Source organism: Pongo abelii, chromosome 3 (genome assembly GCF_028885655.2).
Source record: "Pongo abelii isolate AG06213 chromosome 3, NHGRI_mPonAbe1-v2.0_pri, whole genome shotgun sequence".
In the NCBI taxonomy this organism is placed as follows: domain Eukaryota; kingdom Metazoa; phylum Chordata; class Mammalia; order Primates; family Hominidae; genus Pongo; species Pongo abelii.
The window spans coordinates 147,209,149-147,225,365 of NC_071988.2; the positions used below are offsets into that span (position 1 = coordinate 147,209,149).

At 37.8% G+C, this 16,217-nt stretch overlaps 1 long non-coding RNA gene across 1 annotated transcript; it reads left to right on the plus strand.

Annotated features, from left to right (window-relative positions):
- The first annotated feature begins 390 nt into the window (after positions 1 to 390).
- LOC129059074 (uncharacterized) lies at positions 391 to 10,810 on the plus strand. The gene is made up of 4 exons (XR_008524751.1): positions 391 to 2,451; positions 5,916 to 5,953; positions 7,938 to 8,007; positions 10,704 to 10,810. It is a non-coding gene; the product is annotated as an uncharacterized LOC129059074 (long non-coding RNA).
- The last annotated feature ends 5,407 nt before the right edge of the window (positions 10,811 to 16,217 follow it).

Below are 16,217 nucleotides of genomic sequence, written 5' to 3' on the forward strand. Positions count from 1 at the left end.
CGCTTAGCTGTAAGTGGTTGAAGTACGACCGCTGGGATTGGCGAAACCTCAGTTATTGTTACAGGCTCATACTGCTAAGTTAGGTTTTCAATGTCGTCTGACTATTTAAGCTAGGTTAGTTCACCCGGAAGGACTCAAATATAGAAGTACGGAGTCCTTCTCAGGCCATATTTACTTTAACAGTGTATTGCCTTTAATGCTTATCGTTCTACTTCAGATACACTTTATTTTTAGGAAACTTTGGTATTTTATATTTATTCTAAAAACTATTCTTTTCATTTGGGTTGTCAAATTAACCAGCATATATGAATATATCTAATTTTACCAGGTCCTCTGCCTTACTGTTTTAATCAAATTTCTGTGTTTTTCTACTTTTTTTTTTTTGAGATGATTTTGCTTTAGTACAAGATAGTTTTCCTAAATGGTTCATTGTTGCTTTGGACAGAATTATTCTTTTTCTTCAAAAACATTTAAAATTCATTTGTTCACTTTCAATTTTGTATTTTTCTTATATATAAATTTATGTCTGACAATGTATGTAAATTCTGGGTTTGTAGCCTTGAAGGTGGATATTGTTGCATAGTTTACTAACAACTCATCTTTATTTCACCTCTTTTCCTTTTCAGTCACTCTGTGTAATGCAAATTTTGGATTCATCCTCTCCTTTTTTTTTTTTTTTTTTCTGAGACGGAGTCTCGCTCTGTCACCCAGGCTAGAGCACAGTGGCACGATCTCCGCTCACTGCAACCTCCACCTCCCAGGTTCAAGAGAGTCCCCTGCCTCAGCCTCCTGAGTAACTGGGACTACAGGCGCCTGCTACCAAGCCCGGCTAATTTTTTGTAGTTTTAGTAGAGACAGTGTTTTACCGTTATTAGCCAGGATGGTCTCTATCTCCTGCCCACCTCGGCCTCCCAAAGTGCTGGGATTACAGGCCTGAGCCACCGCGCCCCTCGCCCTTTTTCAAAAAAGAAGTCCACGTTACTCACAATGCTTAAAGGCTTCAATAGTTTCTTCGGTTGCCCGAAGCAGATTATTTTCAGTTTGGTTCTTTCAATATTCAAAATGATATTTCCTATTTCCCTGTTTATTAGCTTGCAATATTTATTCACTCAGTTAATTATTATTTTTCTGTTACTCATGCGTGAACAAAGATATTCATTTAGACTCAGTGTTTATTTGTTAAGAAATATGTTAGTGGATTGTTTTGTCCTTACTTATAACCTTAGCTAAGTCAAACCCTCTTCTGACATATACACTGGGCAGAATTAGCATGTAATCAGATTTTCAATGCTAGAATCTATTACTGCTTGATAAAAGCTGACATCTAATTCATTCTCCAGTTCCTAGGTGTGTGAAAAATAAGAGTAGGAGGTAAAGCTTCTGGAAAAATAGAATCATACCTGCTGTCTTTGAGCACCTGTACTTGTGTGTCCGGAATTGGTGGGTTCTTGGTCTCACTGACTTCAAGAATGAAGCTGTGGACCCTCGCAGTGAGTGTTACAGTTCTTAAAGGCGGCGTGTCCGGAGTTTGATCCTTCTGATGTTCAGACGTGTTTGGAGTTTTTTCCTTCTGGTGGGGTTCATGGTCTTGCCGGCTCAGGAGTGAAGCTGCGAATCTTCACGGTTAGTGTTACAGCTCTTAAGGCGGCGCGTCTGGAGTTGTTCATTCTTCCCGGTGGGTTCGTGGTCTCGCTGGCTTCAGGAGCGAAGCTACAGACCTTCGTGGTGAGTGTCACAGCTCATAAAGGCAGTGTAGACCCGAAGAGTGAGCAGCAGCAAGATTTATTGCAAAGAGCGAAAGAACAAAGCTGCCACAGTGCGGAAGGGGACCCAAGCGGGTTGCCACTGCCGGCTCCAGCAGCCTGCTTTTATTCTCTTATCTGGCCCCACCCACATCCTGCTGATTGGTAGAGCCCAGTGGTCTGTTTTGACAGGGCGCTGATTGGTGCGTTTACAATCCCTGAGCTAGACACAAAGGTTCTCCAAGTCCCACCAGATTAGCTAGATACAGAGTGTCCATTGGTGCATTCACAAACCCTGAGCTAGACACAGGGTGCTGATTGCTGTGTTTACAAACCTTGAGCTAGATACAGAATGCCCATTGGTGTATTTACAATCCCTGAGCTAGACATAAAGGTTCTCCACGTCCCCACCAGACTCAGGAGACCAGCTGGCTTCACTCAGTGGATCCCGCATACGGGCTGCAGGTGGAGCTGCCTGCCAATCGCGCACCGTGTGCCCACACTCCTCAGCCCTTGAGTGGTCGATGGGACTGGGCGCGGTGGAGCAGGGGGCGGTGCTTATCGGGGAGGCTCAGGCCACACAGGAGCCCACGGAGCAGGGGGAGGCTCAGGCATGGCGGGCTGCAGGTCCCACCCGAGCCCTGCACTGCAGGAAGGCAGCTAAGGCCGCCCAGCGGGAAATTGAGCACAGCAGCTGCTGGCCCAATTGGTAAGCCTCTCACTGTCCGGGGTCAGCGGGGCTGGCTGGCCGCTCCGAGTGCGGGGCCTGCGGAACCCACGCCCACCCGGAACTCGCGCGGGCCTGCAAGTGCCTGGTGCAGCCCGGGTTCCCGTCCGCACTTCTCCCTCCACACATCCCTGCAAGCTGAGGGAGCCGGCTCCGGCCTTGGCCAGCCCAGAAAGGGGCTCCCACAGTGCAGTGGCGGGCTGAAGGGCTCAAGTGCCGCCCAAGTGGGAGCCCAGGCAGAGGAGGCGCCGAGAGCGAGCGAGGGCTGTGTGTACTGCCAGCACGCTGTCACCTCTCACTTGCTTTAAGATTGCCATACTTTAGATGTTCTTCTATGAACAGTCCTGTCTCCATCTCCCTATTCCTTGTGAGCTTTTTCTGGACATGGTAGTTTGTCTACATGTAGGGAAAGAGGCACTTTTACAATTTGAACAGAGTATTTAAGAGCACCCATAAAATAATTTAGTTACATAGTTTGTAGTTTTCTGTAGCTGTTGTGTTTCTAAATTAGAGAGAGGCCAGTTGAGAAAGAGGCAACTTCTCCCTACACATTTCATATGGACTTGTGCTGTTTCTTTTAGTATAGCGTAAGGTAACTAATCACTTGAAATTTATTGAAATTATTTTTATTCATTTTTGTCAGCCTTACCATTAGTCTTAATTTTCTTCAAGATTATGAAAATTGGTTGACTGTTGGTCCTAATTTTCAACGTGTGTGTTTGTGTGTATATCTCTGTGTGTTTTTCGTTTTTTATCCTGTCTTGGTAATTGTTTTGGTAGGAATTTAGAAAAGGGAGCCGGCGGATGCTGGCCAGATGCCATATTAAACTTAAATTTCCAGGCACTAAGTTTTAAAGTCTAAAGCAACCATTGCCAAATTCCTTTCACAAATATTCTCCCTGCGATACAACTCAACCAGTGATATGTTAATGTGGCTGATATTACCATCTTTTGGTTTTACTAATTTTATCTGTGAAATAGTAATTTAGTTTTGAGTTTTTCATACATGTGTGTCTAGACTAGTGGGATTAGACATTGTAACAATATTAAATCGATTTTATTTGTTTTTATTATATGTTAAGGCATAGAAACTGATGATATAAAAGGACACAGTTCTTAATAATTTCTTAGAGGAAATATGATCAGACATATCTCAAAGTTGTCTATAATGTGTTGTATGAATTCCATAAATAAGGTACAAGTAGAGATCAGAGGACATTGGAAAACATTTACGTCTGGGCTCCTAGGGAAGACTTCATAAAAGCATAATATCAGAACAAGGCACTGCAAAAGTGGTAGGATTATAACATGAATTGTGAGAGGCATTTCAAGGGAAAAAACTGCTGTGAGCAAATTTTCAGAGTTGAGATAATGCAAGTCATTCTGATATCTGGATACTGGGTTGTGTAAAAGAAATAAGGGAGATGTTCAGAAAATGTGAACAACAATGTTTTGTGACTAGATAATTGTATTGGAGAAATAGTTGTAGATAAACTTGTAAATACAGAACTGGACAGATTTTGGATGATATTTAATTTGGACTTTTTTATAGACATATGCCATGTAAAATGTTCAACTAAGCTATATAACCAAAGATACAAAAGTATAATTCTAGAATGAGGGTAAAGGGCCAGCTAACTAGGGATCAAATGGAAGTAAAGGGACCATTCAAAGGATATTTCATGATCTAGGTATAATGTTAAAAAATAAAGCAGCTAAGTTAATAAAATAGCTGAAGTGGAAAGAAAAAAGTAAGTGCAGGAAGTACTTTTAAGCAAGAAGCAACAGGACGTTGAACATAATTGGATGTGGAGAAAAATACAGGCAGCTATAGACTTCAAACCTAGATATGTGGAAGTGCAGTGGTGCAATTAGCAAAATAAATACAAAATGAAGGTTATATGAAAATAGATTTACATTTTATAAATAATCAATTCCTTTATTATTGTGCTTGGAAATAAATTGATTTAGATGAATTAGGAAATATTCAATAGAGCTGTCTAATTGTTGGTGAATGAATGCAAACATCATTTTAAATGTTTTCATTATCTATATTCGAAAGAAATAATATAGTAATGATGATGTGACAGTTAAAGTTGTCATTTAATAAATGACTAAGTGATGGGCATAAATATTTGTTCATAGCTCTATAAAACAGATATACAATATTTTAAAAATACTTGTGTTCTGTTGGCATTCAAAACTATTATAAAAGTGAAATGGAATTTTACTCAAGGAAAAAAAAGATTTCTTATTCTCAGGTCTTAGAAAATACTAGCAGCTATGCTCCCTGTTAAGTATTTCAGTGAGAAAAGTAAAAATAAACAGGCCACTCTTTTAACACTATGTTTTATTATAGTAAATAGAATTATGTGCAACTTTTCACAGTTTCTTTTTTCATCTTTAACTTTTTCATCTGTTATTTTTTAGATTTCACACCTACCGAGTGTGAGGAAATTAGATCAAAACTAGAGTGATCAAATTAACTTTATTTTGGCAAAGATGTATATTTATACGGTGTTTTGTTCTGAAATGAATATAAATTGAAAAAAATTACTCAATATTTTGTATGATCTCTAATTTATGGAAAGTAAAAATTACCTCATAATAAAATTAATTAGTCACTTGCCTAGATGAATAATTGTGAGTTGTAAACATCATTTTCCTAATATGCTTTTCCCTAGGTATTGAGTGGAATAAAATAACATGTTGGTACTGCCATTAGCATGTGTATATTAGTTAATTAACTTCATATTTTTTTATGGGTAAAATGAGAAAAATATAGATCCATCTTTATAAATTAAATTTTATATATGTGTAATATATTAAACATTATCTATTGTTCAACTTGGATAATTTTAATATATACATTATATATATATAATTACATTTTGAAATATATGTTTCCTCCAGGAAAATGGTAAAAAATTGCTATTACCTAAGCATCTCCTAGAATATTAAGTGAGTGAGTGTATCTAACAAGCATTTTAGAAGTATTACCATGTATTACAAACTAGAAAATACAAAGAGTAATAAGACTGTACTTGATATTGGAAGGCTTGTGGAAAAGTGCAGAGAAGTGTGTAATGAAATTAATGAACTGTGTGTTAAAAGTGCTATAGAGGTATAAGCTGGGAGATATGGCAATAGAAATGCATAACATTTGTGAAGTCTGAGAAATGTCAACATGGCATTTATATTTGAATGGTCTTGAGGTTGAGCGAATGTGGAAGAAGTAATGTCATGTGGCCCCTGAACCATCTTCATTGCCCACACCCTCTTACTGTCACATAGGAAGAACCCACTTCCCAGACTCCTAGCAACTAGATGTATCTGTGTGAATACATCTGGTGGTGACGTGTGAGCTGGAGCCATTTAGGCCACTTCCAGACCTGGTCTTTAAAAGTCTCAAAATCTTCTTTTGTGTTTGTTCTTTTCTTGGACAGCTGGAAGCGAAGACCTCGCCTGTGGCGGATTACACAATGTAAGGAACTTGTATTCTTAAGCCCGTAGTAAGACTATTGCTATCTAGCAGAATCTTTCTACCTGACTAGAGCTGGGAAGCAAGGAAGACATGAGTGTGTGATGTGTTAGGGCACTGAGCTATTGTTTACAATGACTATCATCTATTTTTTTTATCTTCCTCTTCTGTTTTATTTTAAAGATATCTTTGAGGTAGAATTGGCAAGACTTTGTGACAGATTAGATATGATGGAGAAAATTAAATAAGGGAAAAACATTAGTGCAAGTTTTTTGATTTGGGACAGCCAACATCATAAACTGAAATAAGACGTTGAAAAACTAGGAAAAATATTTTCTTATGAGTGGCAGAAGCTGGTAGAGATGGGGATTTTGTGTGCGTCTGTGATAATGGTGGGGGAAGAGATTACCAGATAGAAATGAAGCTCTTGAGCTTAGGAGAGAATTTGCCACCAAAATATGAGATTATCCATAAATACTACTTTGCAGAGCAGGCCTTATACTGGACTTTCATTGGCCTTTCTATACAGTGATCAAATTTATGAACCATCTCCCATGTAAATACATAGTCACCCTCAAGAGTCTTCATAGACTCTCTGAAATCTTTTAACATAAGACCCAAGTTAAAAAATAACAAAAACAGAATACATGGAAAAATAACAGGAAAGACAGATGGATAGCTTTTACTAAGCCAGAAAAATAGAATATTTCAGGAAAAAATTAGGATTAACAATAGTGTTGCTAGAGCAAGGCCACATATGATGATGACTCAAAACAAATGATTAGGCTAGTGTTTTAGGAACAGCCTTTCTTTTCTTGCTTTTTTTTTTTTGTTTGTTTAATTTACCATGCTGCCTCCCAAATAATACTCTGTAAGCAATCTGACTTTTGGCATGGGGCTACAGTGTGATGAGTGGTGATGAGGTATTGAGTATCTGTAAGAGCAAAACATCTTCTCAGAAGTATTTGCAGTGACGGAAGAGACAAATAGGTTAAAGAATAGAATTCAGTGTCAGTGGACTAATAATTAAGAGTAAAGATATCAACAGAGGAAGATTCTGGAGGACTTTGGAAGGAGTGCACTTAACTTCACAGGGAAAGGAAAAGCCTTACAGAAGAGTTAAATATAGATGCTTGTACAAGGGTACAGGAAAGCTTGCGAGAGGAAAGTCATGTAATCGTATCTAACTATCTCAGTTTTCTCTGTAAAGAAGGAGGATCATCATTCTAGTTTGTGAACTACACTGAAGATCAAATGCAAGACCAATTTTTCTATATAGCACCTCACTTCCAATTTAAATGTATTTGCTCTATGAGTATCAATTATAAGAAAAGATGTACACACCACCTGTGCTTTCAGATCTTCAGATTTTTTCAGTGCACTAAATATAGATTACAAACTTTTTCTGGCAGTATATATCACAAAGAGGATGATAAACTCTGCAATTTCCATGCCACAGATAGTGGCTCTGGGAGAATACCCAAGATCCTAATTAGTTATATTGGGTCTATATAAGATGTCAAAGATAAAAAAAAATTCGGATATTAGTTAAAGTGGTAAGGACAGATTTTAATCCATAATATACTGTTGCAATAGGAAAGGAATTCCAGCATTAACAGAACTTAACTTGGATTTGTATGGAAGTGACTCAGCATTTCTAAGGTTGAACAGGGTAATAGAAAGGGGGTAAGCAGCAGCCCAGTAGAGTCAGGGAAGTAAAAAATTACAAAAATTAGGAAGGGATATTGGTCCATGTGAAACTCATTTGGGTTTGTTGGCTGGTTCTTACAGAAATTAGGCTCCTACTGTCTCACAGAGACTGGGAGACTGGATCCCTATCTTCAGGTGCTAGTGAAAACAAATAGTAAATGCTTCTGACAGCCTTTAGTTTTGTCAGGCAGACACATTAAGTGGAACTAGGGTCATCCTAGAGATGCGACCTTGAGCTGCTAGAAATCATGTTTGTGTTTTGTTCAAATCTTTATAGGTCAACATTGAGGCTGAGAAAGGGCTCCAAGGAGTCTGGCTAGAGTGGTCAAGGAGAACATCTGTCAATGGTGAGTCCTGATTCTATCAGTGAAAAACAACCATTATCAATATTTGTATTTTCCCTTCAATGCCAATAATAGGACATACACACTGATGAACCAGACTATTCAGTGCTCGTATTTGTTTGAAAATGCTATAGTATCTCTCTTCTCATGTTTATAATGTTTGAATTGAATCTTCAGTACTTGATTCTACCTGTTTTTCTTCTTATATTTAAAAGATTTTTTCTTATATTAAAAATAATATAATACATTCTCTTTAGAAGCTCCTTATTCATCTTAATAAGTTTAAAAGTATGGCCAATTTGCATGGATAGCCAAATAATTGGAGATGACTGCGAATGGGAAGACAAAAATACTCATGAGAGGTCCGAAGGCAGAGAAGGGTGGTAACTTGCAACTGTGTAAACAATGTGCTAGGTACTGTGCTAGCTTCTTTATCAATTGTTTAGTTTGTTTCCAATAACAAATAATATTCCAGACAAAGAAACTAACTCTTAGAGAACTAATTAATCTGCAAAAATTGCACAATTTATAAGCACCAAATGTTTGGCTTTAAATCTTTTTTTTTTTTTTTTTTTTTTTTTGGTAGAATCCAATTTATTGCACTATCTTCTAAATAATATTCTAAACCTGTATTGATTTCCAGATTCCCTTTGTCTGCAGTTGATTGAAATATATTTGTCTGAATCTGAGAGAGGCAGTGGGTTATAAGTGAAGTGGTTGGGATTCTTCTTTATGGTCAAGTTCAGATCCTGCATCTGAAAAGGAAAGAATCTATAGTCTGTAGACACTCTGCCCCAATCTTTCCTTAACAGCAAATGTTCAGAAACACTTACCTGCATAGTCCTCTATTTAGCATGTTTTTAACCATTGAATCTTTTATTTAATCATACAAGTCTGCTGTTATTTTCATCATCAGTATCATTAAGATTAAAAAGAAATTAACGAGAACAGAATTTAAATTTAGGACTAGCTCCACATTCTATACTTAGAATAGGTTGCTGCTTTCAAACTAACAGGTTCTCAGCTTGTTAAAAGTTAAATTACTCATATGATTCTCATCTGTATAGGAAAAATTTTAACGTACTCCCTTTTATTATCCTTGGGAATAAGCCTAAGTAATTCTGACTGAATAATAACAGCAGAACTGTTTGTTTTGGAATTCCGCTTATTTCAACAAATATTTATTGAATACCTATACTTGGAAGTCAGTGTGATTAACATTTAGAAGGTAGTGGTCTGTTCTGAAATTTCATTTGAAGTTTTCTTATTTCTAGTTTTATCATTTGTTTCAAAGGTTAGATTTCAAAGCTTTGTTACAATGCTTAGCAGCTTGATATACAAACTGAGAATCAGCTTTGATCCCTGTCAAGGTTTTGATAGTAGGGAATTACATGGCAACAGCACATATGCTGGTGCACCAAGTATTAAGTACTATACAATGATTACTTGATACAGAACCTACACAATAGGGACTGCCACAGATATGAATGATACATTGGCATTCACCTCTCTCTAGTGTTTGGGTTTTTTTTCCTACTTATGTATTTTCCATGTAGCTCAGCTGCCAAGTCTGACACCTAAAGGGTCAATCCCTCACTATATGTAGTTTAAGTAAAATTCCACATTTACCTCCAAACTGATGCCTATACCAAGGGATTTCTAACCATTTGGAAAAAAAAAAAAAAAGCTATAGGGTAGACATATCATTTGGTACTGTCTCACTTACAAATTACTCATGCAGACTTATGGAGACTTCCCTCACTTAGCTAATGACCAGTGCAGACCTCAAATGGTTGTTGCAAGCTTTTCATTATGTGATCCATGTGACTAACTACAACATTTGTGAAATGGGAACACAAGTCTCCAAAATAGAATATTTTTTCCAGCATTGCTAGATTTTTCTGCAGGGATGGTTTCCTGCTGTGGCTGTTGTGTATTGTTAGGAAAGTGATACCAAGTTAAATAGCTTGAGTAGTCAATGCAAATTCACAGAGCCACCCAACATTGACTTTGGTTCAATCCTTTGAAATAACAGGGAGATATAAATCCAGCACCAACGTAATACTAAGCAAAGCAAATTCAAAAAGATAATGTATGCTTTCCACTTTATTACTGTTATGCTTTTAGAGTGCTTGTGAAAAGACATAGGTCAGGAGGCTCAGTCTTAAGGTTCTGTCCACGCTTATGCACATTCAATGATTTGTGTGTAGCAATGACCCATTTTAATTGTAATTTTTTCTTTATCCAAATAATTATATATCCTGCCACAACAAATGATAGAGAATTTTATAGGAGTTCTATTTATAAGAAAAAATAATAAACAATGACTAGAAACCCTACTCAGGTATCCTTAGAGATTTTTAGGGGCTGATGAATTCCTAGATAAAATTCCTGAGACCTATGCAAACTATTGGATTGAATACAAAAAGAATGATTATTAAAGTGTGAAATAAAAGATTAATGGTGAGTGGGCACCTCCAACTTGCCAGAGATTGTGTTGTGTACTTGATAGACATTATCTGACATAGTCATAGAAACTAGAAACTTATCAATTGTTTCTAGCTGATGTATGAATAGAATGTGAGTGACTGGGAAAATTAACAATTAAAATTTGTTTTACTTAAATATAGCGGTTGGAGAGGGGCCCAGGAAAGTTCAAAGGATGAAACTAATGACTCTTTTTTTTTTCCCCCATAAAGATAAAGAGATGAGAAGAAAAGAAGCATAGAGCAGAGAAAGGAGAAAAATAACACACATTGCCATATATTTTTTAATGCTTTGCCAATCAACCAAAACTACCTAAGGGAGGGACAACTTACTCCCAGGTGGTTCTTGGCTTTGCTGAATGATTAGCTTGAATAGAAAAGACTGCAGGTCTTGCCCAGTTTCTGTTTGTTCTTGAACCACATAAAGACACTTGGTCAGCCTATATTCTGGATTTTCTATTTTATTTTTGACTGCTTGTTTTGGTTTCTTTTGTTTGTTTTTGTCTTATTTATTTTTAATCAGTCATGTCATATGTTTTAGGAAGTTGAGTTATTTAAAGAATATAGGCTAGATGCGGTGGCTAACGCCTGTAATCCCAGCACTTTTGGAGGCTGAGGTGGGTGGATCACGAGGTCAAGAGATAGAGACCATCCTGGCTAACACGGTGAAACCCCGTCTCTACTAAAAATACAAAAAATTAGCCGGGCGTGGTGGCATGTGCCTGTAGTTCCAGCTACTAGGGAGGCTGAGGCAGGAGAATCACTTGAACACAGGAGGCAGAGGTTGCAGTAAGCTGAGATCGCGCCACTGCACCCCAGCCTGGGCAACAGAGCGAGACTGTCTCAAAAAAATACATATGTATAAAAATATGTATTATATATTAATACTAGAAGTTTTCTATGAAGATTCTGTAGTAGTACTCATGTTATATTTTTCCACAGAATTTTACTTGCTGCCAGTATTTTAGGTAACTTAATGATAATTATAGTGCAGTTTTAAGTAAACTCTCAGGAATTATTTGCCAATTGAGGATTCTTCCTTCTTCAGGTGATTTTGGAGAAGAAATACCTTCAGCCTAAACAAAAGTTGAAATGAAAATATTCTGTGATAATAACCATGAAATAATTATTTTCAAAGTTTGTGGTAATTTTTACCTACAGTAGAGTTACTTTGATTTTAAAAGCAGTGTCTGGAAGAGAAAGAGGAGGAGATGAAGCAAAAGAAAAAGAAATACACCAACCAGGCACGGTGGCTCATGCTTGTAATCCCAGCACTTTGGGAGGCCGAGGTGGGTGGATCACGAGGTCAGGAGATCGAGACCATCCTGGCTAACACGGTGAAACCCCGTCTCTACTAAAAACACAAAAAATTAACCAGGCATGGTGGTGGGCGCCTGTAGTCCCAGCTACCTGGGAGGCTGAGGCAGGAGAATGGCATGAACCCGGGAGGTGGAGGTTGCAGTAAGCCGAGATCGCGCCACTGCACTCCAGCCTGGGTGACAGAGGGAGACTCCGTCTCAAAAAAATAAAATAAAAAAAAAGAAAAAGAAATACACCACAATATGTATGGTGATGCCCAAAGTTAATGCAGTTTTTCTCTGCAGTTATCACAATGGAAAATAGTGTGAAAATAACCGGAATATTTCACCCCTCAGCTATACTTCTTTGGCATATTTTGAGATGGCTATTCAGAGGGGTTGCCACCGCAAGAATAGCCTTGAAGACCTACCTTCTGTGAGGGAGATTCACATCTGTAGAGGAAATCTACATTAGTGAAATGAAGTAAATAGTAGACAAAAACAGGCTTTCTCTGGAGTTCCTCTTTATCCAGAGCTAGGAAATATTAACTCGTAGGAAAAGGAGACTAAAATCTGACACTTTTAAAGGTCTTACAGAGACATTTTTACCATGTGCTATCATCTTTTCTTCTGAGGGTAGAGCTCTGAGAGATTACCTGGAAATCGTCGTCTGGTAATAAGACAACCTTTGTTTACAGCAAAATTCAGTCCCTCACCTTCCTGCCATCCACCCCAGAACTCAGAGAAACTTGGACCCAGGCAGCAATTGTTCTTTGGGCTCATTCATTTCCCTGAAAATAATTTACTTCTGCACCTCCATCTCCTCTCTCCTCAATGAAGAGGGCATTTAAACATCAACCATCTGTTTGTTTTTTGACTTTTATATTTCACATGACTTCTGTGCACATGTGGGCACATAACAAATTTGTTATGCTTTTCTGTCATTAACCTGTCATTTGTTATAGGCGTGTAGAATGTGACCTTTCATAATGGGAAAGAAAGGAATTACTTCCTTTCTAGCACTACAAATGAGAGTAATCCACAAGTGGTATTCATTGTGGAAATTCTTAAAATATATTTCTCACTTCTCACTGTTCAGAACCTCTGACAGCAGAATTTTGTGACTGAATTCCTAAGAATGACTTTTATCTGCAAGATAACCATTTTTCCCCAAAAAACAAAAGGATAACTTAATGTTCAAGTGTAAAACCAATTCAGAGATTTAAATTATATTTTTTGGTAAACTATTAGACCAAATTTGATTAGTTTAGATGACAAATGCAGTCTAAGTTTTCTGTTATTGTTTTTGATGAAACATACCTTACATAAATTAGGACAGCATATACAATTTCAACAACAATAGTATAAAAATACTGATTGGCCAAGCAGGTTAAAAACTAAAATTTATTAGTAATTTTAAAGGTCCAGTAGATAATTCCTTGATCAAGTTCCCTCTCTTTTTCTCCTCAAAGTTAATATAGTCTTGAATAGCATAGGGTCAAAGAGGAGAAGCTGTTTCTTTCCCTCTGAAGGTTCACTGAATTTGAACTGACAAAAGGTATATTAATAGGAAAAAGGCATACAAAATTGATTGAATGTGCACGTGGGCAAATCATAGGCATGTGATTACTCAATAGTCCAATGAAGTGCAATTGTTTATATGTACCCTTTTTCATAGGGAGAGGGGAGAAGGGAATGTAGGCAATTATTTTGACTTTACCGATGTCACAGAGCCTAGTGAGAGAAGCAGAGGAACAAGTCATCTCATTATCTTTAACCCTTGTGAATTCAAAAGTGTCTGAGACAGATCTCAATCAACTGAGACAGTTTATTTTGGCAAGGTTAAGGACACAACTTAAGCACCTCAGGAGGTTCTGATGATATGTGCTGAAGGTGGTCAGGGTACAGCTTGCCCTTGTACATTTTATGGAGACATGAGACATGAATACACATCTTACACATATGGATTGATGTCTAGTCTCATGTCTCCTTAAAATGTATAAGAGCAAGCTGTAAGGAGTTGCAGGGAGCTTCCAAGTCATAGGTAGATAAAGACACAAAAGGTTGCATTTTCTTTTGAGTCATTGATCAGCCTTCACTAAATACACAATTTAGTTTGGCTCAGTGAATCTGCACTTTTACATAAAGGATAGGGCAGAAGAAGAAATCAGATATGCATTTTTCTCATATCTGAGGGGAGGGAAGACTTTGGCATCTGTGAAGATAAGCTATCAGTTTATATTGCTAGGGTGAAATTCAAAAAAACTGTTTTAGGGTAAAGATCTTCAGACCAACAAAGAATTTTCTTCTGGGTAAATTATAAGGGAAGTACGTAGCTTTTTTATCTTTGTAGCTATCTTATTTAGGAATAAAATGGGAGGCAGACTTGCCTGACATAGTTCCCAGCTTGATCTTTCCCTTAGCTTAGTGATTTTGAGGTCCTGAGATTTATTTTCCTTTCACACCCTTTTGCATTTACCCTACTACATAATCAGTTTTTCCATATGTTTCATTCTAGATTCAAATGTCAGCTTCTCTTACAGAAAGAAAAGATACCAATTGAATTTTCACCTAAATCTGCCATCTAAAATGACAAATTGATTAATGTGATTAAAATGGGTTTCTGCAATATTTTATAGAATGCTTTTAATGTAAGTACTTACATCCTTTACCATTCATTATCCAAGGCATTTGTTTAAAATTTAAAATTTTATCTCAAGTTTCTCTTGATGTAAACTGTGCCAAAATTTGTCACTTCATTGAACTAAAATTCTCTTACGCTCTGCAACTCAGATCTGAGAAACAGCTTGCCATCTTAAACAAGAGAATCAAAATTTTCTGTGTGATTCCTGACTAACTTGTTCTGGGAAATGCCTAATCAGTTTGTCAGTCATTTTAAGCCTACTGTATCAGTGAAGCAGGATATTTCCCTGACCCTCTCGTGGGACTCACAACAGGGGTGCCTGGCTTACTCAGTCTGCAGCTCTCAACTCTTTGTGGGAGGTGGTGCATGAACGAACAAAGTGGGAACTGGAGTGTGTGAAGGCCGGAATCAGCTGGCCACTCCTTCGCCTGCAAGAGTGAACTCCACTCATTCAGACTGACTACATTCCACCCACTATGGGAGAAAGCATGAGGGTGAACAGATGCAGAAGCTAGGGCAAGCACTTTTGGGCACCAGCAGGAACCAACTCTGTGCTGGCCCCATGGCAGCATCTAGGGGAGGTGCCCGTGACCTCTGAAGCCCCAGAGAGAGTGTTACAATAATCTTTCAGCTCTGCTATTGTGGAGGGCTTAAGTGTTAAACAAGCTCAGTGGACCCTCTTCCTTTTCCCGTGAGGTGGCTACCTTCCCCCAGCCAGGGCAAAGGGTCAGTGTAACAGCCTTTTGCATCTGCACTTGTGACACCCAAGCTCTTGTCTGGTGTCCAGGAGAAATGAGGTTGCATGCATGAATTGAAGGATGGTAAATGTAGGGGATGTTACTGCTGATGAAAGTGGCTCTCAGTGGGAAGGGAAGCTGGAGAGAGTATGGAGCTGGAAGGTAGTCTTACCCTGAAGTCCAGCTGTCTCTGGCCAGATTCTTCTTCAAAGTTACACTATCAGGCTGTCCCTCTAAAGTCAAGCCACTTCCCTGTGATGTCCAGCTGTAGTCTCCAGTGTCCCACTGCTTCTACTCTGTGCCAGCTGAGTCTGGTGATGGGGAGTGGGGTGGGCCATGGATTGTTTTGGAAAAGGCAACATTTGAATGGGAAAACAGGGATGTAAGTTCTCACTTTGGCATGTGGTATCAAGCTTGAGGGTGGGGTTTTGTTGGGGAAGCTGCCCTTTTCTGCCTGGAATTTCTATGCCTGCTGTCCCTATCATCTGGCTGAAATTTGTCCAATCAGATCACACTCTGCAGGCCATCAGCTGCTAAACTCTTCTGCCTACTCCATTTTAATACTTCTGCATTACTGAGAGATTTGATATGGCTTAAAATATATTGTATTGTCCATCTTTAATTATTTTTCTCATGGAATCTATTTATCCATCCATTTGAACATAGGGACACTGCTCATTGTAGGGAAACCAAAATGAACTATTTCAAGGCTCTTTTTATACTTTAAAACCTTATGTCAAAATAGTAATATCTTCATTATAATTACATATTCATACAAAATAAAGTATCATTATATGTTATTGCATATTGTTAATATTGTTATTGTCAAATGTATCCAGCTATAATCACGTCTTCCAGAGCTAGCAATTGACTATAGGTTGGTTATCTATCAACTCTTACTTGCTTAACATTTTAAACTGATGCTTTATCTTAATATTGTTCTTAATTGAACATCATTTTATTTTAACCCTATAATATTTTTAACATAGTACAGAACTTTACTTTTTAACATGTTTTTCATAAAGTTTTTTTCTATAGACTGGTACAG